This window comes from Moschus berezovskii, chromosome 16 (genome assembly GCF_049115385.1).
Source record: "Moschus berezovskii isolate FMDL1 chromosome 16, NW_MosBer_1.0, whole genome shotgun sequence".
Taxonomy (NCBI): Eukaryota; Metazoa; Chordata; class Mammalia; order Artiodactyla; family Moschidae; genus Moschus; species Moschus berezovskii.
Genome location: NC_142475.1, coordinates 5,595,998 through 5,623,535, shown reverse-complemented (window position 1 = coordinate 5,623,535; position 27,538 = coordinate 5,595,998). Strand labels below are relative to the sequence as shown.

The 27,538-nt window shown below is 39.8% G+C and overlaps 1 protein-coding gene across 1 annotated transcript in view; it reads left to right on the top strand.

The window, feature by feature from the left end:
• Positions 1-27,538, top strand: part of SLC7A13 (solute carrier family 7 member 13) — a 116,862-nt gene that overhangs the window by 12,747 nt on the left and 76,577 nt on the right.

The following is a 27,538-nucleotide window of genomic DNA, read 5'->3' as shown; positions in this document are numbered from 1 at the left end:
GCCCTAGAGAGGATTGGCAAGCTTGCCTGTTGCAGAAAGCAAGGAGGAGAGTGCAGGCAAAGTGGCAGAAAACAGGGGCAAGGCTCAAGGTTAAATGAAAACTGATACCACCAATATTAAGGCAGTCAAGAAAAATAATCAAAGAGGTCATAAATCAGAGCATGCTTGGAGGGAGCAGGTATTTCAGTCCAGAGCATTTGCTGAAAGAGGCCTGTAATTTCAGAGCATATCAGAGTATTGACAACATTCCTGCTTCTAGATCATAAAGAGCCTTTTGGAGCCAAAGTAAGGACCAGAAAAGAGCCTTCAGAGCTGTTGTCCAAGAGGGATGACTGTGCCATCTTCTGCACAGAATTGTATTTTGAACAGTCAGTGATCCTCACAGGGGCTCTGATGGGTCATGCCCCAATGGTGCCAACTCAGTACCTTGGAGATTTCCTTCTACTGAATGTCATGGTCACGCTCTCTCACATTACCCTAGTTTAGTTTCTTCTTAGTCCTTATCACCATCTGGAAATCTTATTTGCTTACCTTTTATCTCCCCCCAGTAAAAGGTAAATTCCTTTAGAATAGAAACATTAATCTGTATTTTCCTTTAATGCTGTCTTCTTAGCACCTTGAATACTGCTCGGCGGTTAGTAGGTTCTCAGTAAATATCTATTGAATAAATAAACAGAAGTCCATGAACTCGGTGACGTGGTCAACAGCCAAGGGCCTGGACAACAGTCTGAGTCCTGGTGATCCTAAGAGCCCTGGATTAAGCTATCTGCATTTTAAATATACTTGGAAAACTTGAGTGGATGTCAACCATGGACACTGGCATCCCAGCCCAACCACACCCAAATTCTGCTGTCAACTGATTTAGCAGATTTTGTAAGAGGAGAAAATGTGACTGTGCACTTCTGGTGGGGAAACTGTGCAGCCACTTGTTCCCGTGGAAGGAGCCCTCAGCTGTGGGTGTTTTCTCCTGCCCAGCCTGCTTCTGGAATGACTCTCCAGGGATCCCCGTCCCAGCCCCCCAGTTTGTCCCTTTCTTCCCAATAAACAAACTCCCCAGTTCTTGCAGGTAATAAAAACCTCTCTTTCAGGGAAGTGTAAGTGAGCATGCTTTCAGGAAACAGCTGAAATTTCTCCCTGTACTTTGCTTTTTGAAAAGCAGCCACGTGGCTCAGTATGTGTGCAGCACGTGTTTACTTTAACAAAGAGTCTCCCGCTGACTCAGCCTTCCCTGCCTCCCAATTTCCTTTTCCATTCTCAGAAAACTGTTTGAATGAGTTCAAACTTGGCCCAGCACTTCTCGACAAATGGTGGGGCTCCATTTATCAGCATGAACACTGCCACGCTGGAAATACATATTTCTTTTAGAGGGTATAATCAAGTAAAAATAGTTCACGAAAGTCAATTTTGGAGTCATTAAGTGAATATCTACTTTGTACGATGACACAGGATCTCTTTCTTTGAAAGCAGCAAGTTAGAGTGAAATTTATTGTTTCAGAATGACATAATTAGCTTTAAAATCCAGTAACAAAATTTTCATTAGAGGTTAATTGACAGATATGTATTTCTTTGGTAAGACAGGCTGCTATCCCAAACTTAACATGTTCAGAATGGAACCACTCACTCCATACCAGGAACTTTCTTAGTGATCCTTATTTTAAAAAGTGGTTTACAATCTAATGGAAGAAATAGATACAAATAAACAACATTTATGAAACCGTAATAGTGCCTTCGTGGAGTCAGACCCAAGATAATATATATGTTTAGGGAGGGGCAGTGAATGCAACTAAGTGCAATGGAACATAAAGCACAATATTCTTTGTTATCAGAGGAGAATTTCCTGCTATCATTCAAGAGTAGTTTAAAGCATACATCACTGGGTAATTATTTTCAAATGTATCTTTTTTCTTCTCTGCAAATGTTGTGTCTGTCTTCTGTGCTGATAGAGTCATTCCTTCAATAACATGGGTCATTCTTTTTGGTGTTTCTGCCTGAGAATGCAGTGCCTCTCTGAGTCCTGTCTTTTCCTTACAAAACTGAATTGAACTGCTAGCCAAAAGGGCCTCCTGCTTTCATTATTCACAAAGTTTAAAGTTCCCTCTTCTTCAGCCCTGGCTGAATCAGTCAGGACTATCATGGCAGCCATTTTGAATATCACATCGGTTTAATTGCTTTGAGAAACTATCTTCACTTTGCCAACCCATTTTGGACTGCATAATTAAGATGGGACTGTTAAAACTGAGAAACCAGTTTTAGAATTCAGTGGGCTTTATAATTTGTCCTCTATTTGAAAAGATAACTTTGGGGCTTCCCCAGTGGCTGAGAAGGTAAAGAATCTGCCTGCAGTGTAGGAGACCCGGGTTCCCTCCCTGGGCTGGGACGATCCCCTGGAAAACGGAATGACAACCCACTCAATATTCTTGCCTGAAGAATTCCATGGACAGAGGAGGGAGATACGACTGTTAAAACTGAGAAACCAGCTTTTAAATTTAATGGGCTTTGTAATTTTTCCTCTATTTGAAAAGACAGCTTTAGCTCTATGATACTGGAAGTGTACATTCAGAATTTCAATGTGGAGAATTATTTACAACTCAGCTAATTTACTAACTGTAAAACGTATAATGATAATGCTGTCCAGGTCTAATTTTCAGTGTATTGTTGTGAATCGCATATAAACCCTGTTCAATATGAGGTCTCTGCAGTTCAATGCAAAATATTTTTTCATTAGGGAGGTAAAATGGTTCCTGGAGCAGTTAGGCAAAGATTATTGCTATTCTCTTGAGAAGAAGATTAGTTTTTATTTTTATGGATCTATTCATGCACACAGGTGAAATTAAAAATATATATATATATTAATGAAATGCTAGTAAACAACTCCGGGAGTTGGTGATGGACAGGGAGGCCTGGCGTGCTGCGGTTCATGGGGTCACAGAGTCAGACACGACTGAGCGACTGAACTGAACGGAACTGAGCTGAGTGAACTAGTACGCTGTGGCACTCAGTGGCCAGCTTCAGATTTAGCAGGTGGTCAGTGGCAACCCACTCCAGTGTTCTTGCCTGGAGAATCCCAGGGATGGGGGACCCTGGTGGGCTTCTGTCTATGGGGTCACACAGAGTCGGACACGACTGAAGTGATGCAGCAGCAGCAGCAGCAGTGTCCTCCACGGAGAAGGCACTGGCACCCCACTCCAGTCCTCTTGCCTGGGAAATCCCATGGATGGAGGAGCCTGGTGGGCTGCAGTCCATGGGGTCGCTGAGAGTTAGACATGACTGAGCAACTTCACTTCCACTTTTCACTTTCATGCATTGGAGAAGGAAATGGCAACCCACTCCAGTGTTGTTGCCTGGAGAATCCCAGGGACGGGGGAGCCTGGTGGCCTGCCGTCTATGGGGTCATACGGAGTCGGACACGACTGAAGCAACTTAGCAGCAGCAGCAGTGTACTCCACTGACTTGTGAAGGGGAAGATCGCTTGTCCCCCCAACACAAATCCATTCTCTGCTGTTTTCAGTACTTTCTTTTCGTTCCTTTGAGTCTGAAAAGGTTTGTGGTCTTCAAAGCCTTAACAGATAGATAGGAAGATTTGGACAGGAACAGAATAGGATCAAATGTGTTTCCAATTATAGAAATATAAATGTGCAAAATTTAGAGGCATGGAAGAGGATATTTGGGGAAAGTGAGTTTATCAGGTAAATGCCTTACAAGTAATTTAGTGGTGGATATTTATTTTATGCTTATTGTATAGCAAGCATCATGAGAATACTTCATAAAGATTATAATATTTAATCTTCATATAAGTCCAATTTTAATAAGACTCCATTTCAAAGAGAAGAAAATTAATCTTAGAAGTGTGGAGGTAGGAGTCAACAAATCCTTTGAGCTGATTTGGGCTTTACCTGCCAAACATTGCCAGAATTAGACCAGTTTGAGTACATTCATCCCTGTTGTCTAAACCAACATTTTCCACTTGGCCATTGCAATAGTCTTCAAACTGGCCTCCCTGTTTCTATTTTTGATCTCTTACAATTTATCCTTCACATTGCATTCAGAAAAATAATTTTTAAATTAATGTAAAATCAGGTCACTTCTTTGCTCAAAACTCCCTAAAGATTTTATAGCCAAAATAAAACCTAAACCACTGCCTCCAAGGCACTACATTGTTCCATGCGTTAGAGGTGCCCACATATCAGAAAAACACACCAAAGTAGATGTATTAGGTGACATACAGGTAACCTTCGTCACTCAGGAGACATTTCTCAGCACACACATGGCACAGCCCCATCCTACACTTAAACTCTTGTGACTAACACTGTTTAGGCCCCAGGGAAATGTCATTTTACATCCTTTACCCAGGTCTTCAAAATGCTGTATATATTTGTAGATTGTGCTGTTGCCAACAGTTGAGAATGACAGCACTTCAAAAAGGAGTGGAAGAACTTAAGAGAAAAAGACAGAAAACGATAAAATTCTGTAAAGTAATTACCCTTCAATTAAAAAACAAATAGATTTTTAAAATTTAAGCAGATAGGTAGATATCAAAGTACATGATTACAGTAAAATTTGAAAAAAAAACCTGCTAATTAACTTCTCAAACCCTTTCAGAAAACATGAATACCAAAAATTCTTGTGTGATGAAGTAATGTTTCCCAGTATGCCCTGCATATTTTTTCTGTTTTGATTCATGGTTCAGAAAAATTGTTTGGGACCTGAGGAACAATAATTGCAGGTGGGCCCTGAGGAACATTTTTAAACAATTTATATTTACTTCTAAATTTGTATGTAAGTAGATCTCAATGCAATATATGAAACAGTATCAATTCTTTGCATTTTACATTTTATGCCTAATAGGCGATCAGGCCCAAAAATATAAAATTACAAATAGCTTTCCTTCTTTGACAAAAATGTAATAAGATTTAATTAAAATTTTGAAAATGAAATTCAAATGTTTGCTTTATTTATATAATTAAAATTTTATGTTCTTTAGTCACAGATTGAATTTTGCAGCTTAATTTTAATAGATAACTCCAAGCATTTTAGAAAAAGTAGAACACTTCTGAAAACATGAATGAAAATTTTAATCTTTATTTTATTATATTTTTGGATAAATATGTATTCAAAGTATGAGCACATTGAATGCAATTTTATTACATATACACATACGTACATGTCTGTATGTGTATATGTGTTATTCTTTAGATCATTGAGAATGAGGACAGGTTGAAAGTATGACAGCAGATTGAAATTATAAGACAGAGACCCCCAAATAAAAAAATCTGAAAATAAGAATGAAGCAGAAAATTTCCTAAAAAAGGAGACTGCTTAAAATTTTAAAAACCAGAAACAATGAGAGTCAAGAACAACCCACACAAAATTCATGAAAACACATTGCATATTCTTTATTTAATGAAGACTTAATTAGTGATTAAAATAATAAAAGCAAGCAGGAAGATTATTTCCATCAAATTCACAACATATACATGACATGAAATCTGTGCAACTTCATATTCTTTGCTAAATAAAGATTTAACTACTAATTTAGACAAAGACCATATAGGTAAGCCTCCCTTTCTACTCTTGCTGTGGGTTCATAAGTGTTCATAAAAGTGGGTTCACAAATATTTTCTGTTATTTTTCTTTATAGAACTTGTCAAAAAATGGCATGTTTGTTTGTTTATGAAAAGTCTCCTGATAGATTTTTAGTTTGATAAGAAGAAGAACTTTATTTTCTTCATATTGCCATCTATTCAAATTCTAAAACAATGCCTGACCCAAAGTATGGGTTCAAAAATTTTTTCTGAGCTTGGAATTCTAAGACATTAATAGTCTTAACTGAGAAACACACAGGGTTCCACGGAGATGTCTGTATAAACCTCTGGGAGACAACTGGGGAAAGGGAAAGCAAAGTGCAAATCACAGTGTTAGCTGGTCTCATGGCAACCATTTCAGCCTGTCCTCCTAAGGTTACCATTAAGACTTTAGCTAAATTTTGCTTTAACCTAGCACTTTGTGCAAAGTATTGTCTTGGGTGGTGTGGATTCAGGGAGCAATAAGACATGATTCACTTTACTGTAGACTGAATTAATGTCAAAATACTTGCTGCCCCTCTTTACTGGGTCTGCCTTGACAGCTGATCTGCTTTGGCTAAGAAAATGTGAGTGGCAGCGACTTGCAGCAATTCAGAACAGAACGACCAAGAGTCATCCTATGGCCCCACTCTTGCTCTTTTCCCCTGCTACAAATTGGTCTGTCCCAGAAAAAGGGCAGTCCTTTCAGCCTGTATCCTGAAATGAAGATGGCCTCAGGCAGAGTTGAAGCTGAACTGCAAAGAGTTTGTACCATGAGCAAGAATTAAGCTGTTGCTGTTGTAAAGCCAGTGGTGTGCTGGAGCTGGCTTGTACTGGCTTGTAGGAGATGACTGTGCTCATCTCCTCCCAAACCTGCATCAGGTGATGCCACATTAGTAGCTTAACACTGGTGACAATTTACATTCTGAAAGTTAGCAAATGCTACACATCAAGACTTTTTTTTCCTGAAGAGCTTACTTTATGTTTATCAGTACTCCAGTGTTTAAAGGGAGAAGGCAATGGCAGCCCACTCCAGTACACTTGCCTGGAGAATCCCAGGGACAGAGGAGCCTAGTGGGCTGCCGTCTATGGGGTCGCACAGAGTCGGACATGACTGAAGTGACTTAGCAGCAGCAGCAGCGGTGTTTAAAGAAACTGATAGTTGAGATTGTTCATTACCACACCACAACTTAGCCTAAGCTGTCTGATTCGCTGTTCTCCAACAGTTCATAACCTATGGTAGATATTAATAGGATAAAACAGGACAGCATTATACAGTTGAACTACATGGATTTGAACTGTGCAGACACACTCATGTGGATATTTTTCAATAGTAAATATCAGTACTGCAGTACTGCAAGGTCCATGTGTGGTTGCACCTACAGATGCAGGGGAATTGCTGACACACAGGGCTGACGACAAGTTATACACAGATTAATCCCCCAGGTTGTTCAGGGGTCAACTGTGGAAAGTGCTACATTAAGGCACAAACAGGACTTTATAAGTGTCAGAAGCTGTGAAGCTGCTGAGGTGTCATCCTTGCAAGCCCACAGGTTAGCCTGCCAGTTTCATGGCTGCTGTCTGAGGATACCCGGATCAAACACAAAGGACTGTACCAATCACAGCACCAAAAGCAGCATGAGCTTCCTCTTTTTCCCAGAGTCACAAGGGAAGTGGAGTGGCCCAGGGAAGACGCTGCTCATGCAACAAGTTTAAAACCACAAGCTTAAGAAACTGGAAACTTTTGTTAATGTACTACAATCAAACCTCCCCAATTTTTGCTCTGGAGGAAGACATGATTTTATTTTGACAATAAATAAATCTGTATTCTCTAGTGGGAGACACCACTATCCTCCAAGGCTGTTTGCTCTACACACATTCTTGAAGACACCATCCAGAACAAAGGCCATCCGTGGCTCCACTCAGAAGTGCAGGGGATGAGAGGCACCTAGAGATTTGTTCCCCGAGTGGATATGATCCCTGAAGAGCGCCTCACCTCCAAAGGAAGGTGTGTTTTAGCATCTCCCTTTGTTGTTGTTCAGTGGCTAAGCTGTGTCTGACACTTGGAGACCCCGTGGAATGCAGCACGCCAGGCCTCCCTGTCCTTCACCATCTCCTGGAGTTTGCTCAAACTCATATCCATTGAGTCGGTGATGCCATCCAACCAGCTCATCCTCTGTCGTCCCCCTCTCCTCCTGCCCTCAATCTTTCTCAGCATCAGGGTCTTTTCCAGTGAGTCAGCTCTTCGCATCAGGTGGCCAAAGTGTTGAAGCTTCAGCTTTAGGATCAGTCCTCCTGGTGGATATTCAGGGTTGATCTCCCTTAAGATTGATTAGTTTGATCTCCTTGTTGTCTAAGGGACTCTCAAAGATCTTCTCCAGCATTACAGTTGAAAAGCATCAATTCTTCAGTTCTCAGCCTTCTTTACAGTCCAACTCTCATATCTATGCATGACTACTGGAAAACCATAGCTTTGACTATACGGACGTTTGTCAATAAAGTGATGTCTCTGCTTTTTAATATGCTGTCTAGGTTGGCCATAGCTTTTCTTTCAAGGAGCAAATGTCTTTTAATTCATGACTGCAGACACCATCCACAGTGATTTTGGAGCCTAAGAAAATAGTCTGGCACTATTTCCACTGTTTCCCCATCTATTTGCCATGAAGTGATGGGACCAGACGCCATGATCTTAGTTTTCTGAATGTTGAGTTTGAAGCCAGCTTTTTCACTCTCCTCTTTCACTTTCATCAAGAGGCTCTTTAGTTCCTCTTAACTTTCTGCCATAAGGGTGGTGTCATCTGCGTATCTGAGGTTGTTGGTATTTCTCCCTGGAGTCTCTCTTAAAGAGTAACACATGATAGCATATTTTCCCCCTTCTTTCTTTGATTTTCTGGTCCTAGACCTTTGTGAGATCATTGAAGTTTATGCCGTAACAATTTGAGGGGTTCATTGTGGATGGTGGTCTTGTTGTTCCTCTGAATGACACAGTAAATAGGGGCAAGCAGCTGGTCAGGCTCTGCACGTGGTTGCATCTGAGGAAAATCCTAGACTCTTCACTCACTCTTAAATTTGAACAAGTTTCAGGATGATAATGCATGTATAATGAAAGCGTCCTTGTGCAGTATTGACAGAGAATTTCTTCATTCTTGGTATTTCCTGAGGTTTACTTTCTTGTCCTGGGCTTTCATTATTAGAGCCAATATGGAGTTGGAGTATTCAGCCTAGAATTAAAAAGTCAGTAAAACTGTTTATCTTTAAACTTCCCAATGGAAAGTTAACATCTCTAATAGAGACAATAACCTGAAAGGCTGAAGACCGGACTAGAGAAACTGTCTTCTCACAGTGGAGGCCTCTGAGCATCACGGAAGGCATTGGGTTGGGCCCATCTTCATGTCCCATCTTTACCAAGGAGAAGAGGAGATCAAGGAAGAGGCTGAAACTTTGCCCTGAGATTAAGTTCTGAGTTTACTTCTTTTCAAATCGAAAGTGTCTGGAATTACTTTGGTGGGCAAATTTATATTTTTCCTCAATTAGTGGACATGGGTTCAGTTCAGTTCAGTTCATTTCAGTCGCTCAGTCGTGCCTGACTCTTTGCGACCCCATGAATCACAGCACGCCAGGCCTCCCTGTCCATCACCAACTCCCAGAGTTCACTCAAACTCATGTCCATCGAGTCGGTGATGCCATCCAGCCATCTCATTCTTTGTCGTCCCCGTCTCCTCCCACCCCCAATCCCTCCCAGCATCAGACTCTTTTCCAGTGAGTCAACTCTTGGCATGAGGTGGCCAAAGTATTGGAGTTTCAGCTTCAGCATCAGTCCTTCCAGTGAACACCCAGGATGGATCTCCTTTAGAATGGACTGGTTGGATCTCCTTGAAGTCCAAGGGACTCTCAAGAGTCTTCTCCAGCACCACAGTTCAAAAGCATCGATTCTTCGGTGATCAGCTTTCTTCACAGTCCAACTCTCACATCCATACATGACCACTGGAAAAACCATAGCTTTGACTAGACGGACCTTGGTTGGCAAAGTAATTTCTCTGCTTTTTAATATGCTGTCTAGGTTGGTCATAACTTTCCTTCCAAGGAGCAAGCGTCTTTTAATTTCCTGGCTGCAATCAGCATCTGCAGTGGTTTTGGAGCCCAAAAAAATAAAGTCTGACACAGTTTCCACTGTTTTTCCATCTATTTCCCATGAAGTGATGGGACCAGATGCCATGATCTTCGTTTTCTGAATGTTGAGCTTCAAGCCAACCTTTTCACTCTCCTCTTTCACTTTCATCAAGAGGCCTTTGAGTTCCTCTTCACTTTCTGCCATAAGGGTGGTGTCATCCGCGTATCTGAGGTTATTGATATTTCTCCCAGCAATCTTGATTCCAGCTTGTGCTTCTTCCAGCCCAGTGTTCCTCATGATGTACTCTGCATATAAGTTAAATAAGCAAGGTGACAATCTACAACCTTGACGTACTCCTTTTCCTATTTGGAACCAGTCTGTTGTTCCATGTCCAGTTCTAACTGTTGTTTCCTGACCTGCCTACAGGTTTCTCAAGAGGCAGGTCAGGTGGTCTGGTATTCCCATCTCTTTCAGAATGTTCCACAGTTTATTGTGATCGACACAGTCAAAGGCTTTGGCATAGTCAATGAAGCAGAAATAGATGTTTTTCTGGAACTCTCTTGCTTTCTCCATGGTCCAGCGGATGTTGGCAATTTGATCTCTGGTGCCTCTGCCTTTTCTAAAACCTGTTTGAACATCCGGAATTTCACAGTTCACATATTGCTGAAGCCTGACTTGGAGAATTTTGAGCATGACTTTACTAGCGTGTGAGATGAGTGCAATTGTGTGGTAGTTTGAGCATTCTTTGGCATTGCCTTTCTTTGGGATTGGAATGAAGACTGACCTTTTCCAGTCCTGTGGCCACTGCTGAGTTTTCCAAATCTGCTGGCATATTGAGTGCAGCACTTTCACAGCATCATCTTTCAGGATTTGAAATAGCTCAATTGGAATTCCATCACCTCCACTAGCTTTGTTCATAGTGATGCTCTCTAAGGCCCACTTGACTTCACATTCCAAGATGTCTGGTTCCAGGTGAGTGATCACGCCATCGTGATTATCTTCGTCATGAAGATCTTCTTTGTACAATTCTTCTGTGTATTCTTGCCACCTCTTCTTAATATCTTCTGCTTCTGTTAGGTCCATACCATTTCTGTCCTTTATCGAGCCCATCTTTGCATGAAATGTTCCCTTGATATCTCTAATTTTCTTGAAAAGATCTCTTGTTTATCCTATTCTGTTGTTTTCCTCTATTTCTTTGCATTGATCGCTGCGGAAGGCTTTCTTATCTCTCCTTGCTATTCTTTGGAACTCTGCATTCAGATAGATGCTTATATCTTTCCTTTTCTCCTTTGCTTTTCGCTTCTCTTCTTTTCACAGCTATTTATAAGGCCTCCTCAGACAGCCATTTTGCTTTTTTGGATTTCTTTTCCATGGGGATGGTCTTGGTCCCTGTCTCCTGTACAATGTCACGAACCTCTGTCCAGAGTTCATCAGGCACTCTATCTATCAGATCTAGTCCTTTAAATCTATTTTTCACTTCCACTGTATAATCATAAGGGATTTGATTTAGGTCATATCTGAATGGTCTAGTAGTTTTCCCTACTTTCTTCAATTTCAGTCTGAATTTGGCAATAAGGAGTTCATGATCTGAGCCACAGTCAGCTCCTGGTCTTGTTTTTGCTAACTGTATAGAGCTTCTCCATCTTTGGCTGCAAAGAATATAATCAATCTGATTTCAGTGTTGACCATGTGTAGAGTCTTCTCTTGTGTTGTTGGAAGAGGGTGTTTGCTATGACCAGTGTGTTCTCTTGGCAAAACTCTATTAGCCTTTGCCCTGCTTCATTCCGTGCTCCAAGGCCAAATTTGCCTGTTACTCCAGGTGTTTCTTGACTTCCTACTTTTGCATTCCAGTCTCCTATAATGAAAAGGACATCTTTTGGGGGTGTTAGTTCTAAAAGGTCTTGTAAGTCTTCATTGAACCGTTCAAATTTGGCTTCTTCAGCATTACTGGTTGGGGCATAGACTTGGATTACTGTAATATTGAATGGTTTGCCTTGGAAACGAACAGAAATCATCCTGTCATTTTTAAGATTGCATCCAAGTACTGCATTTCGGACTCTTTTGTTGACCATGATGGCTACTCCATTTCTTCTAAGGGATTCCTGCCCACAGTAGTAGATATAATGGTCATCTGAGTTAAATTCACACATTCCACTCCATTTTACTTCACTGATTCCTAGAATGTCGACGTTCACTCTTGCCATCTCCTGTTTGACCACTTCCAATTTGCCTTGATTCATGGACCTAACATTCCAGGTTCCTGTGCAACATTGCTCTTTACAGCACCGGACCTTGCTTCTATCCCCAGTCACATCCACAACTGGGTATTGGTTTTGCTTTGGCTCCATCCCTTTATTCCTTCTAGAGTTATTTCTCCACTGATCTCCAGTAGCATACTGGGCACCTACCGACCTGGGGAATTCCTCATTCAGTATCCTATCATTTTGCCCTTTGATACTGTTCACGGGGTTCTCAAGGCAAGAATACTGAAGTGGTGTGCCATTCCCTTCTCCAGGGGACCACGTTCTGTCAGACCTCTCCACCATGACCTGTCCGTCTTGGGTGGACATGGGTACTTACGTACTAATTCGTATTCAATTCTAGAGAAGTGAACGAAGCCGTATTTGGAGCATCTGAGAGTTTTTGACTTCATTTCAAACCTGCTATCCACGGGAGGGGCTGGTGTGCTGCCACACAGAACATATTCGATGAGCACTATTCACTGTTACTGACGGTGTTATGCACATACCTTTACGAAGCCGTGGGGATAACTGAGAAGTGTTTGAAATCTGTTTCCTGTGTACCTTGCTTCAAGCTTGTCTTTCATGTTGCTTCGGCTCTCTCACTCACTCAGTTAGTAACTAATTCTCTCTAGAGAGTTAATGTGTTAATTGATAGATATACTTTTCCCAAGAATATTTTTCAATTGCGTAAGACAACCAAACACAAAAGCCCTTCAAGACTCAGAAAGAATGCACCTCCAGTTATGGGGTGCAGCATCTCACACTAGCTGTGGATACTTTGGGGTAGAGGAGAGCACTTGCTTTTCTCAAATTTTATGTCAGAAGTGTCTGCCTTCTTTCTTCCAAATCCACAGGTTAGTGCAGGAGGACTCTCAGAGTGCTAAATTCAAGTAGAGTGTAAGAGCAGAGATTTATGTTTCTCCTGGCCGACTTTTAAGGAGAATTATTTTGGCCAAGTTTCCAAATTCCCTCTTCATTCCCACTACTTCACAGGCCTGAAATTATATCTTTTGAGGCAATAGACTTGAAAATATTACTAGTGATTTTTATCATTAACATTTTTCTGCCTTGAGATCTGTCTGATGAAACCTATTGATACTTATACTGGCTCCACGGGGACCCTCATAAACAATTTATTCTACTTTGTTCTGCAGGATGCTTAGCCTTACAGCCACTGTTCCAAAAGAGGGATGCTGCTTAATTAATCTACTTCTTAAATGTTGATTTTTTGACTAATATCTTTCAAAAAATAACTTAAAACAACTCTTCGAAAATGAGCCTCAACTAACAACTTAATTTCAGCTCATTTTTTTCCATTAAATCATCTACTGTTTCCTTTATCTTTATGGGAAGATACGTAAAAAACCATATCTGAATTTTTATAGAAAGAATTTTTAAAAACCAACTGTTCTTATTCTATTTCCAAGAAACCCTTGAATTCTGCTTGGCTTTGATCCCAATGATCAAGCCTTCACAGATATGTTTTAAAAATCTTTCTTTCTTTATAGAAATTTCTATTATAATTAACTTCAGTGTGCTTTCAGTTTTGTTCCATTGAATTTGAAAGAGAAGTCATTTAATATTTAAAATTACTGTTGGATACTTTCTTCTCTGAAGTGTCTGGAAACAGATTCTCCAAATTCTACATAAAGATACATCCTTCTGATGGAGGGGAAACATGTATATCTATGGCTGATCCATATTGATATATGGCAAAGGCATCACAATATTGTAATTATCCTCCAATTAAAATAAATAAATACATTTTAAAAAGAGAAATTATTAATAACATAGGTCTCCCTGTTTCTTTGAGAGCAGTTTGTATATTTGTAGATCATTTCTTAGTAATGTTTTAGCATGCTATGAGTTTAATAAATGTTTCTTGTATTTATAAAAAAATGAGATACATCCTTGTAAAACCATCAGTGTGAAAGTTCTATACACTTTTTCTTTTTTTAAGAATGAGATCATGAGTCTACATATTCCAGATATGTAGTGTCTAGCATATGGTAACAGGTATATTTTTAAAACTGAGCAAAATTTATACTTAAAAAGAACTTTTTTGTTAAAATGAAAATCAAGTGCCTTTATTTACATGGCTGCTTCTTAAGAATGAAGTTTAGTGGAGGCTGCAGTGCAGCCAGCTGGCATGCTTACTCTCAGTTCAGCTCAGTCACTCAGTCGTGTCCGACTCTTTTCAACCCCACGGACTGCGGCACGCCAGGCCTCCCTGTCCATCACCAACTCCCGAAGTTCACTCAAATTCATCTCCATTGGGTCGGTGATGCCATCTCATCCTCTGTCGTCCCCTTCTCCTCCTGCCTTCAATCTTTCCCAACATCACAGTCTTTTCCAGTGAGTCAGATCTTCGCATCAGGTGGCCAAAGTATTGGAGTTTCAGCTTCAACATCTGTCCTTCCAATGAATATTCAGACTGGTTTCCTTTAGGATTGACTGGTCAGATCTCTTTGCAGTCAAAGGGACTCTCAAGAGTCTTCTCCAGCACCACAGTACAAAAGCATCAATTCTTCAGCACTCAGCTTTCTTTATAGTACAAATCTCACATCCATACATGACTACTGGAAAAGCCATACCTTTGACTAGATGGACTTTTCTCAGCAAAGTAATGTCTCTGCTTTTTCATATGCTGTCTGGTTTGGTCACAGCTTTTCTTCCAAGGAGCAAATTTCTTTTAATTTTAATTAAAAGACGAGGAGTCTTTTAATTTCATGGCTGCAGTCACCATCTGCAGTGATTTCTTGGAGCCCAAGAAAATAAAGTCTGTCACTGTTTCTATTGTTTCCCCATCTATTTGCCATGAAGTGACGGGACCGGATGCCATGATCTTAGTTTTTTGAATATTGAGTTTTAAGCCAGCTTTTTCATTTTCCTCTTTCATTTTCATCAAGAGGCTCTTTAGTTCTCTGCTTTCTGCCATAAGGGTGGTGTCAGATGAATATCTGAGGGTATTGATATTTCTCCCTGAAATTCCAGCTTGTGCTTCATCCAGCCCAGTATTTCTCATGATGTACTCTGCATATAAGTTAAATAAGCAGGGTGACAATATATAGCCTTGATGTAGTCCTTTCCCAATTAGAAACCACTCTGTTGTTCCATGTCCAATTCTAACAGTTGCTTCTTGACCTGCATACAGATTTCTCAAGAGGCAGGTCAGGTGGTCTGGTATTCCCATCTCTTTAAGAATTTTCCACAGTTTGTTGTGATCCACACAGTCAAAGGCTTTGGCATAGTTAATGAAGCAGAAATAGATGTTTTTCTGGAACTCTTTTGCTTTTGTGAAGACCCAATGGATGTTGGCAATTTGATCTCTGGTTTCTCTGCCTTTTTTAAATCCAGCTTGAACATCTGGAAGTTCAAGGACACATACTGTTGAAGCCTTGCTTGGGGAATTTTGAGCATACTTTACTAGCGTGTGAGATGAGTGCAATTGTGCAGTAGTTTGAACATTCTTTGTCATTGCCCTTCTTTGGGATTGGAATGAAAACTGGCAGTTTCTAGTCCTGTGGCCACTGCTGAGTTTTCCAAATTTGCTGGCATATTTAGTGCAGCATTGTCACAGCATCATCTTTTAGGATTTGAAATAACTCAACTGGAATTCTATCACCTCCACTAGCTTTGTTCATAGTGATGCTTTCTAAGGCCCATTTGACTTCACATTCCAAGATGTCTGGCTCTAAGTGAGTGATCACACCATCATGATTATCTGGGTTATGAAGATCTTTTTTGTACAGTTCTTCTGTGTATGCTTGCCACCTCTTCTTAATATCTTCTCCTACTGTTAGGTCCATACCATTTCCGTCTTTATTGAGCCCATCATTGCATGAAATGTTCCCTTCCTATCTCTAGAAGAGCTCTCTAGTCTTTCCCATTCTATTGTTTTCGTCTATTTCTTTGCACTGATCACTGAGGAAGGCTTTCTTATCTCTGCTTGCTGTTCTTTGGAACTCTGCATTCAAATGAATATATATTTCCTTTTCTCTGTTGCCTTTCATTTCTCTTCTTTGCATAGATATTTGTAAAGCCTGTTCAGACAACCATTTTGCCTTTTTTTGCGTTTCTTTTTCTTGGGGATGGTCTTGGTCACTGCCTCCTATACAATGTCACAAACCTCTGTCCATAGTTCTTCAGGCATTCTATCAGATCTAATCCTTTGAATCTATTTCTCACTTCCACTGTATAATTGTAAGGGATTTGATTTAGGTCATACCTGAATGGTCTAGTGGTTTTCCCTACTTTCTTCAATTTCAGTCTGAATTTGGCAATAAGGAGTTCATGATCTGAGCCACAGTCAACTCCTGGTCTTGTTTTTGCTAACTGTATACAGCTTCTCCATCTTTGGATGCAAAGGATATAATCAGTCTGATTTCAGTGTCAATCATCTGGTGATGTCCATGTGTAGAGATACATCCATTCTTACTCCGTTACATGCTACTGGAGGTGGCATCTGCCCGAGATGGTGTCTTTTTTTTACTGTGGAGAGTCTCCCTTTTCACATCTTGATGAATTATAACCTGCCTCTCCCACTTGTTCATTCATTTTGTTGTCTTTTCCTTCTCTGTTAAGTCTAAACTACACTATTAATAAAAGTTGCTAAAAATAAAGTCTTTTTCTCTTCCCTAAAACCTATTTGAGGCCTTGATTTCAAGTTTAGAGGGCAACTTCATTTGCTGCATCCACTTTTAAATTTCTAGTACTATCAACTTAAGACATGATCCATTTCATTCTGTGTGCACTTCCTAGTATTCCTAAATGCCTAGGAAAGCATTTCTATGTTTTTATACAGTTACAAATAGGACATATACTTAGAGCTATTTCATTTTTATTAACTGATTGACTTTAAGCCCAAAGTTAGTTTGTATGATGTAGGATGCATAGTTACTTGCATTAACTCAAAATCTGCTTCCGATTCAGACATGGGAGCTATTTAAGAAACAAAAGGGGAAGAGTTATGGAATGAAAGCATCCCTGAAAGCCTTTAGCCTTCCCAAACTGGTGACAAATTGTTGGGGTCTACTACCTCTTTCACTTAAGTAGCTGAAGGCAACTATTACTGAGCCCCTTATTTCTCTAGGCTATTTATTCTTAATTTCTTTTAGAAATACCTGATTTTTATCTGATTTATCAATCTGGTCAGTTTTCTTTACTTTATATATTTTCTGTATATGTGAGACCCAAGAATGAATGCCATCTCTCCAGATACAGTCTCAGGAAGGAGGTGTAGGGCAGGCCTGTATCTTTGCTAATTCTAAATATTAAGTCTGTTGACTCTCAGACCACACATAGGTTCATGGGTTTCGTAAATCTCTTACCTAAACTAGAGTCTGATTATTGCATTTACAAAAGATAGTGTATAGCTCCTCCCAGGGAATATATTCTTCCAAGAAAGATAAAAAGAAATTAGATAACCTTGACAGAAAGGAGAAATGTAAAATTTGTCTTTGAGGGAAGTGAAATTTGCAACATGAATTATTTACTGTATTTTAAAATAAGACCTTATAGAAAATTTGTTCAGTAAATATGCTGCCTTCAAATTCCTTCTGTACACATGCTAAACATTCATGTTTATTCTGGGAGCCATGATTGCTTTGAGTGGTGTGAGGTGTGGGGCCAGGATTTTAAAATATGTATCCCCCTGGGGACCTAAGGGGAAAGATTTAATTGCTGTACTTTCCAAAATGCAGCTGTAACATTTCCAAGAATACCCATATTTATTTTGTAGATTATTCCACAGATGTGTGTACCACACTTTGAAGATAAAATGTAACAATCACTCTGACTCTATGGTAAAGGGCTCGGTAGATCTTTAATGACTGGTTTGTCAACATGTAATCAAAGAAGGAGGCGGTGTCTGTGGGCTTACTGTTTAAAACAGCCCATGGAGAAGAGACTTGAGACTTCCCACACTTTCAGTTGAATTCCTCATTTGTTGTTGTGGGTCCTCTGATGTCAGAGATGCTTGCCTCCATAGGCAGGAACTCATTGACAGAACAGAATTTGCACCCTGAGGGAACAATTTCAGACTCAGACCTAACAAAGGAGTATTGTCAGATGCTGTACCTGTTGGCATGACTGGATTACAGTCAATTGAAATTAAACCCTATGAATTTAAGCAAAGTCAGGAAAGATACAGGACTTTAGTCTGATGGATTGGGCTTGAGAACAGGGAAGAATCAGGGAAGCTGGGAAGCCACAGAACAAGAACTTCATGGCAGGAGCTCTCTTGTCAGATGGTGCTGATCAAATGGACATATGCCAATCATGCTAGAGTTTAGGATGCTCTGCGCAAGCTTCTGTTTGGTTCAGTTTTTATGGAAGAGGTAGACCCCTGATTACTCTCCTTTAGATGAGCAGTTCTCAAGCCTTTTAGTCTCAGGGACTCTTTACACTCTTGGAGATTATGGAGGATTCCAAAGAGCTTTTGTTAATGTAGGTTACATCTGTGTACCTTTACCATCTATTTTTTTGCTTTTAAAATTTGTTTTCTTATTTTACTTATTTATCTCACTTGGTTATGTCATGAATGAATAGTCCTTGTGTAAACAAAGATGAGAAAGGATGAGAAAAGACACTGATACCATTTGAGTGCCCGCCATGTGTCAGGAAGGGTCTGTAAGGATAGTAATGCTGTCTGTCATCTTTGAGCGGCACTCAAAGTGTGGACAGAATAATGAAGATCGTCTGTTAGTGTTTCCTTACATATACATTCTGCGCACTGTCCATGTGTATGCTACGTTGTTTCAGTCGTGTCCAACTCTTTGCGACTCTAGGGACTGTAGCCCGCCAGGCTCCTCTGTCCATGAGATCCTCCAGGCGAGAATACTGGAGTGGGTTGCCATGCCTTCCTCCAGGGGATCGTCCATACCCAGAGAGAAAATCCATGTCTCTTGTGTCTCCTCCATTGGCAGGTGGGTTCTTTACCACGAACGCCACCTGTGAAGCCTCTGCTGTCCTTGCACTATCTCATTTAATTTGTATACCAGGCTTGCAAAGCAGCTACATGTTTACTGTATTATAAGCCAAAAGTGATGCAATTAAAAACATTCATGTATTCCTTTATTTTAAAATAACAATAACAATAAACTTGTCACATGTTAACATCGCAAACTCTTGAAAAGAAGTTATACTTTTCTAAACAAAGAAATAGTAGAAATAGTGTAAATATATATTTATATTTTTACCAATACCTTTAGTTTGTCTTGATCAATGAATTTTTTTTATCTACTTTTCACTCAGTCATATGCAATATACTGTCCAGCTGAATTCCATAAAGAAAATTTGATCTCACACAGATAGAGGAGTATTTAAAAGCCTTTTTCAGTTAATGGTGGATCAGTGGTGTTAAACGGTAAAATAGAGGCAATAGTCTGAAAGCCTGAACACTAAGCTAGAGAAGCTTTGCCTCCGTGGAGGCCTTTGAGAACCAGAGGAAGACGCTGGGATGACACCCCTGCTCCTCACGTGGGTAAGCAATGTAAATCATCCCTCTTCTCCCAGCACCATCTTCCTCCCCAACCAGGGGCACGGGTAGATCCAAGGGAAGTTGAGGGTAAATTCTGAAGTTAAGATCAGAAGTTTCTGTACATGGTCACATGGAGGGTCTTCCAGCCTCACACTGTGAACCCATTCCTGCATACCCGGTTCTCCAAGCCTTTGACTCCTTCCCCCACTAACTTGATATGATGGATCTGACATCTTTGCTTAATGAGGGCCATTCTTTTTTCTGAAGTTCCAGGACTATCCCAGTAGCATATTGGGACCCTCACCCACAGCCTTGACCAAGATGTTACGTCTTATGGAAGGATATCCCTGTAATGAAAAACACCCGTTTGGAGTTTCGTGTTCCCTCTGGCTTGATCCGACACTCATTTTCTTTGTTCTCGCCAGGATGCATCAGCTACCAACTTTAGCACACTCTCTCTCCTCGCTTAGCAGGCCGAGCACTTCTCCAGTCTTGTGCGGAGATTTGACCCTAATCGTGTGTCCATAGCCAGGGAGATGGAAGCAGATGCTGAGGAAGGCAATGGGATCTTGCCAGGCTTCAGCTTCATATGAAGTCTCCACAGGCCCTTCAAGCAGGGAAGTGAAAGGTGGTTCTGTCTGTCAATAAGAGAAAGTCGATCAATTCTGCAAGCCCAGAGGGCTCAGAGGAATTCAGACATTCAGGCTTCTGAAGTTCTTCTACTTGGTTATCCTCAGCCTGTTACTGAACCAAACTGGGATGCATACCTCATGTGCAGAAAAGCCAGTCTGCCGACACTGGGTCGTGGTGAAGGAAAGTACAGCATTATTACAGGGGACCAAACAAGGAGTTTAGGACAGCTAGTGCTCAAAAAGCCCAAACTCCTCGATGAGTCTCAGGAAAGCATTTTTAAAGGCCAGGTGAGGAGGGGGTGGAGTCCCAGGGCCTGTGATCATCTCGTGTACAATCTCTGATTGGTTGATGGTGAAATAACAGGGCAGTGTCACAGGGGTTCACATTATCAGGCTCCAGCAGGCTGGGGAATATGTAGTTAACATCATCCATTTGGTGAGGGGAGAGGGGACTTTAGCATCTGTAAAAACAACTCGGGAAATATGCATCAGATGCTGTTATCTAGGGACTTCACAGAGGACCTAAGCAGAGGGTTTGAGGGCAGGGGCTGTCCCAGGAAGGCCCGAGGCTCCCTCTCAGTTCTGATCCCGGATCTCAGTTCTCCCTATCAGAACACTGACTTTGCCACCTGAGATTTGCCTGAAGGAGAATCCAGCTTTCTCTCTGGTTCTGCCACTTCACAATCAAATCCTGTACCTGATCTTCAGTGTTTCAACTATAAGACCATGAGCTTCTATTTAAAGGCAGTCAAGGAAGTCTTCTGAGTATCATATTTTGCTTTAAGTTGTTGGTTAACAAATCTGAGACTTACTTTTTTCTTTTCCATGAATCAGTAACACTTAGCATTTCATTCCAGTCTTTATGTCTGCTTTCTCTAGTACTTCTCAAATGCCCCAACCATAGCACCAGCTTTTGTAAGCTCTTACACATATTTGCAGTTTGCCAGAAATTAAAGTCTTCACAATCACATAACTACAGCAATGCAGTGATGGTGACTACCACACTTATTATGTCTGATGGATCCCCATTGCCATTCACCCAGGCAAGTGTTGCAACTCTAGAATCTCATCCTTAGCGGCTACTTTGTAACACTACATTCTAGAACAGAAACAGAGCCTGAGACTGGGGATCTTAACTGTAAGTGATTTATTGCAGGAACTTGCTGAAGATAAAGGGGAAGGAAGGAAGCAGCGTACAGCAGGGAATTAAAAGCTAAGCAAAATTGTGGTCTCAAGTAGAGGCTGGTATTCATCCACGGAATTCGCCAGGCAAGATTACTTGGAGGGGGTTGCCATTTCCTTCTCCATAATGGAAGTAGAGTTGTCTTAAAATATTGTTAGTTTCAGCGGTACAGCATAGTGATTTAGTATTTTAGCAGGGTATTGCATTCCATTATAGATTATTACAAGATAATGGGTATAGTTCCCTGGGCTCTGCAGCGAATATTTGTTGCTTATATTCTTTATATACAGTGGTCGTTTGAATACTACTCTTACTCTATAGTAGTTTGTGTCCGTGAAACTTGCATACCTCTAATTTGTCCCTCCCCACTTTCCTCTCCCCTTTGGTGACAACCACAAGTTTGCTTTCTCTGTGAGTCTGTTTTTGTCTTGTATAAACGTCCATTTGTGTTACATTTTAGATTCCACATATAAGTGACGCTGTATCGTGTTTGATACTCTGACTATTTCACTAAGCATAGTATTTCTAGGTCCACTGATGTTGCTGCCAATGACAGCATTTCATTCTTTTTTGTGACTCATATCCCATGACATATATGCACACCTACGTGTTCTCAAGCCGGTCATCTGTTGCTGAGCACTTGAGTTGCTTTCACTTGTGTCTTAGCTATTGGAAATAATAGTTTGAATACTGGTATTTGTGTATCTTTTCAAATTAGTATTTTCATTTTTTCCAGATATATACCGCAAATGGAATTGCTGGATAATATGGTAGTTCTAATTTGTGTGTGTGAACCTTCACACTGTTTTCTATATGGTTGTACCAATTTATAGTCCCACTAATAGTATACAGGGGTTTCCTTTTCTCCAAATTCTCTTCATATTTGTTATTTATAGACTTGCTGATGTCTGATGTGAGGTGGTACCTTGTTGTGATTTTGATTTGCATTTCTTTAATAATCAGTGATGCTGAGCATCTTTTCATGTGCCTGTTATCTATCTGTATGCTTTCTTTGGAAAAATGTCTATTTAGATCTTCTGCCCATTTTTTCACTGGATTTTTAAATTATTTATTTATTTATTTTAATTGGAGGACAATCACTTCACAACACTGTGATGGCCCTTGCCACACTTGCATTGGATTTTTAAAATACTGAGTTTTATGAGCTGTTTGTATATTTTAGATATTAGCCTTTTGTGAGTGAAAGTTACTCAGTCGTGTCCAACTCTTTGTGACCCCATGAACTCTACAGTCAATGGAATTCTCCAGGCCAGAATACTGGAGTGGGTAGCCTTTCCACTCTTCCCAACCCAGGGATCAAACCCAGGTCTCCCACATTGCAGGCAGATTCGTTACCAGCTGAGCCACCAGGGAAACCCAAGAATTACTGGAGTGGGTAGCCTATCCCTTCTCTTGTGGATCTTCCTGACCCAGGAATCGAGCACATCATTTGCAATTTTTTTCCCATTCTATAGTCTATCTTTTAATCTTGTTGATGATTTTCTTTGCTATGCAAAAGCTCTTAAGTTTAATTATGTCTCATTCATTTATTTTTGCTTTTATTTCTTTTGCCTTGGGGAAATAATGCTATGATTTATGTTGAAGTGTTTAGCTTATGTTCTCTTTTAAGAGTTTTGTGGTAGTATGTCTTATATTAAGGTTTTTAATTCATTTTGAGGGTTTTTTTTTTGTGTGTGTGGTATATGGTTGAGAGAATGTCCTATTTTCATTTTCTACTTGTGACTCTACATTCCCCCAGTACCACTTATTGAAGAAACTATCCTTCTCCATGGTATATTTTTGCCTCCTGTGTTGTAGATTAGTTGAATGTATGTGTCTGGGCTTATTTCTGGGCTTGTTATTCTGTTCTATTGGTTTATGTATCTGTTTTTATGTCAATACCATTCTGTTTTGATTACTGTGACTTTGTAGTATAGTCTTTGTAGTATAGTATAGACTTTGTAGTCTGAAGACTGGCAGGGTTATACTGCCAGGTTTGTTCCTTTTTCTCAAGATTTCTTTGGCAATCTGGGGTCCTGTGAGCTTTCATATAAATTTTAGGATTATTTATTCTAGTTCTGTGAAAAATGCCCTGGGTGTTTTGATAGGGATTTCATTAAATCTGTAGATTGCATTGGGTGGTATGGACATTTTAATAATGCTAATTTTTTCAATCTAAGAGAATGAGATATGTTTCCATTGTTTGAAATCATCTTCAATTTTTTCATCAGTGTTTCATATTTTTCAGAGTGTGGATCGTTCACCTTCTTGGTTAAGTTTATTTCTAGGATTTTTTATTTTATGCAATTTTAGATGGAATTTTTAAACTCTCTCTGTTGTTTATTAGTGTATAGAAGTGCAGCAGACTTCTGTACATTAGTCTTGTATCCTGCAAACTCACTGAGTTCACTTATTAGTTCTAATAGTTTTGGGGTAGAGAATTTAGGGTTCTTTATATAGAACAGGGGTCCTCAACCCCTAGGATCTAATGCCTGATGATCTGGGGTGGAGCTGATATAATTACAAGAGAAATAAAGTGCACAACAAAGGTAATGCACTTGAAGCATCCCCAAACCATTTCCCCCAAGTCCGTGGAAGAACTGTCTTCCACGAAACCAGCCCCTGGCACCAAAAGTCGAGGGACCGCTGGTGTAGAGAATCATGGCATCCACACGTAATAACAGTTTTACGTCTTCCCTTTCTATTTTGGATGCTTTATTTTTATTAAATCTTTTTTTTTTTCTTCTCTGATTGCTGTGGTTAAGACTTCCAATACTATGATAAACAGAAGTGATAAGAGTGTTCATCCTTGTCTGTTTCCACATTTTCAACAATGAAAAGCTTCTATGTTGACTATGGGTTTGTAATAATTCTATTGTGTTGAGATATGTATCCTCCATACCTACTTGGTGAGAGTTTTTATCATGATGGATGTTGAATTTTGTCAAGTGCTTTTACTGTGTCTACTGATATGATCATGTGATTGTCTTTCTTTTTGTTAATATGGTGTATCATATTGATTGATTTGCATATGCTGAATCATTCTTGTGACCCTAGATTGAATCCAACTTGATCATGGTGTATCGTCCTCTTTATATATTGTTGGATTTGGTTTGTTAATATTTTGTTGAGGATTTTTGTGTCTATCAAGGGTATTGGCCAGTAATTTTCTTTTTTTGTAGTTCCATTGTCTCATTTTGGCATCAAGGTAAAGTGGCCTCGTAGAATGAATTTGGAAGTGTTATATCTTCTTCAATTTTTGGAATAAATTTGAGAAGGGTAAGTATGACTTCTTTATATGTTTGACAGAATTCCCCAGTGAAACCGTCCAGTCCTGGACTTTTGTTTGCAGGGATATTTTTATTACAGATCTACTTCACTTCTGACGATCAGACTGGTCAAACTGTCTGTTTCTTCTTGACTCAGTTTTATCAGGATGTATGTTTCTAGAATTTCTAGAATTTTTAAAAGTTTTTTCTCAGTTGTTTAATTTGTTGCAGTATAACTATTCACAGCATCACAACTTTTTTGTATCTCTGTGGTGTTAGTTGTTAGTTCTCCTTTTTTATTTTTTATTTTGCTTATTTGAGTCCTCTTTCTTTTTTTTCTTAGTAAACCTGGATAAAGTTTTATCAGTTTTGTTTATTTTTTCAAAAACTAGCTCTTGGTTTCATTGGTATTTTCAATTATTTTAATCTCTGTTTTATTTATTTCTTCTATGATCTTTGTTATTTCCTTCCTTCTGCTGTTTTGTCTGCTCTTTTCCCAATTCTTTCAGTGGGTAGGTTAGGTGTTTTATTTGAGATATTTCTTGTTTCCTTGAGGAAGGCCTGCATTACTATGCACTTTACTTTTTGAACTACTTTTGCTGCATCCCCCAGGTTTGGGAAAGTTGTATTTTCATTTTCATTTGTCATGAGGCATTTCTGATTTCCTCTTTGATTTTGTCATTGACCTATTAGGGTTTTTGTTAGCATGTTGTTTAGTCTCCACGTGTTTGTTCTTTTCCTATTTTTATTTTTTGTAGCTGATTTCCAGTTTCATAGTCTTGTGGTTTTGAAAAAAATGCTTGATATAATTTTTATACTCTTAAATTTGTTGAGGCTTATTTTGTGACCTGCTGCGTGGCCTGTCTTGGAGAGTGTTCCTTGTTGAAAAAAGTATATTCTTTTTTGGATGTAGTGCCCTGTAGGTATTGGAGAAGGAAATGGCAACCCACTCCAGTGTTCTTGCCTGGAGAATCCCAGGGATGGCGGAGCCTGGTGGGCTGCCATCTATGGGGTTGCACAGAGTCGGACACGACTGAAGCGACTTAGCAGCAGCAGCAGCAGCAGCCCTGTAGGTATCAATTAAGTCCAACTGTTCTATCATGTCACTTAGGACCTCTGTTGCCTTACTGACTTTCAGTCTGAAGGGTCTGTCCATTGATGTCAGTGGGGTGTTAAATTCTCCTACTATCATTATTGTCGTCCTCGTTAGTGGTCCAGTTGTGTCTGCTCTTGGTGATCCCATGGACTGTAGCCTCTGTCCAGGGCATTCTCCAGGCAAGAATACTGAGTGGCTTGCAATTTCCTTCTCCAGCTACTGTATTCCTTTAATTTCTCCCTCTCCTTTAGTATTCGCTTTGGGTATTTAGGTGCTCCTGTACACATTGGAGAAGGAAATGGCAGCCCACTCCAGTGTTCTTGCCTGGAGAATCCCAGGGAAGGGGGAGCCTGGTGGGCTTCCGTCTATGGGGTCACACAGAGTCGGACATGACTGAAGTGACTTAGCAGCAGTAGCAGCAGCAGCAGCAGTACTGGGTGCATATATGTTAATGAGGGTCATATTCTCTCCTTGTAGTGATTTCTTTATCATTATATAATGTCCCTCTTTTTTTTTTTTTTCTTAAACGATCTTTGCTTTAAAGTGCATTTTGCCCGATGTGCGTTTCGCTTACCTACACTCCTGTCATTTTCTTTTGCAGGAAATCACCCCCTCACCTCACCTTCAGCCTACGTCTGTCTTCCACCCTGAAGGGAGTCTCTTGTAGGCAGCATTTTGAAGATTCTTGCTTTTCTTTTTTTTTAACCTAATCATCCACCCTATGTCTTTTGATCAGAGCACTTAGTCTGTTGACTTTTAAAGTAATTCCTGATAGGTATGTACTCATGGGCTTCCCTGGTGGCACAGTAGTAAAGAATCCGTCTGCCAAGCAGGAGGCACAGATTTGATCCCTGGGTCAGGAATATCCCCTTGAGAAGGAAATGGTAATCCACTCCAGCATTCTTGCCCAGGAAGTCCCATAGACAGAGGAGTCTGGTAGGCTACAGTCCATGGGTTCCAAAAGAGTCAAACATGACTTAGCAACTAAAAAACAATGTCCTTATTGCCCTTTTATTTCTTGTTTTCCTTTTTTTTTTTTTTAATTTCTTTGTTCACTTTTCTTTTTTGTTTTTCCCATTGTGATTTGATGATTTTTTTTGTAGTGGGCTTGACTTCCTTTCTTTTTCGTTTTTGTATATCTATTATCCATTTTTGATTTGTGATTTCCGTGGGATTCATATATGTTGATCCCCAATTATATCTACTTGATTTAAACTGGTAATCATTTAAGTTCATATTCTTAAAGCTCATTTTTTACCACCCTTCCCTACATTTTGTGTTTTTGATCTCGTATTTTACATCTCATGCTTATCCTTTTTTTGTAGGTATAGTTGCTTGTTCATTTTGGGTTTTTTAAAAATTTACATGCTGACTTATATAAATTATCTTCAATCCATACACTATATGTGCCTTTCCTTTTGAGACTGTCCCTTTCCTATAGATTCTTGCTTCTTTTGCCCTTAGAGAAGACCTTTTAACATTTCATTTAAGGTAGGTTTGGTATTGCGGAATTCTTTTAGTTTTTGCCTGTCTGAGAAATTTTTTACCTCTCCTCTATTTCTAAATAGTAACTTGCTGAGTAGAGTATCCTAGTTTGCACATTTTTTCACTTCAGGACTTTGACTATATAATGCTACTCCCTTCTGGCCTGCAAAATTTCTGCAGAGAAATCAACTGAGATCCTCACAGGGGGTCCCTTATATATGACTCTTTGTTTTTCTCTTGCTGCCTTTAGAATTCTCTATTTTTAACTTTGACAACTTTAATCATAATATGTCTTAAGTTCATTTGTTTGGGACCTTCTGTGTTTCCAGGACCTGAATATCTATTTCCTTCTTTAGGTTTAGAAAGTTTTCAGCCATAATTTCTTCAAAAACATTTTTGATTCCCTTTTGTCTCTTTGCCTTCTGGAACCTCTATTTGTGTATGTTGGCACAAATATATTATCCTACAGTTCTCATAT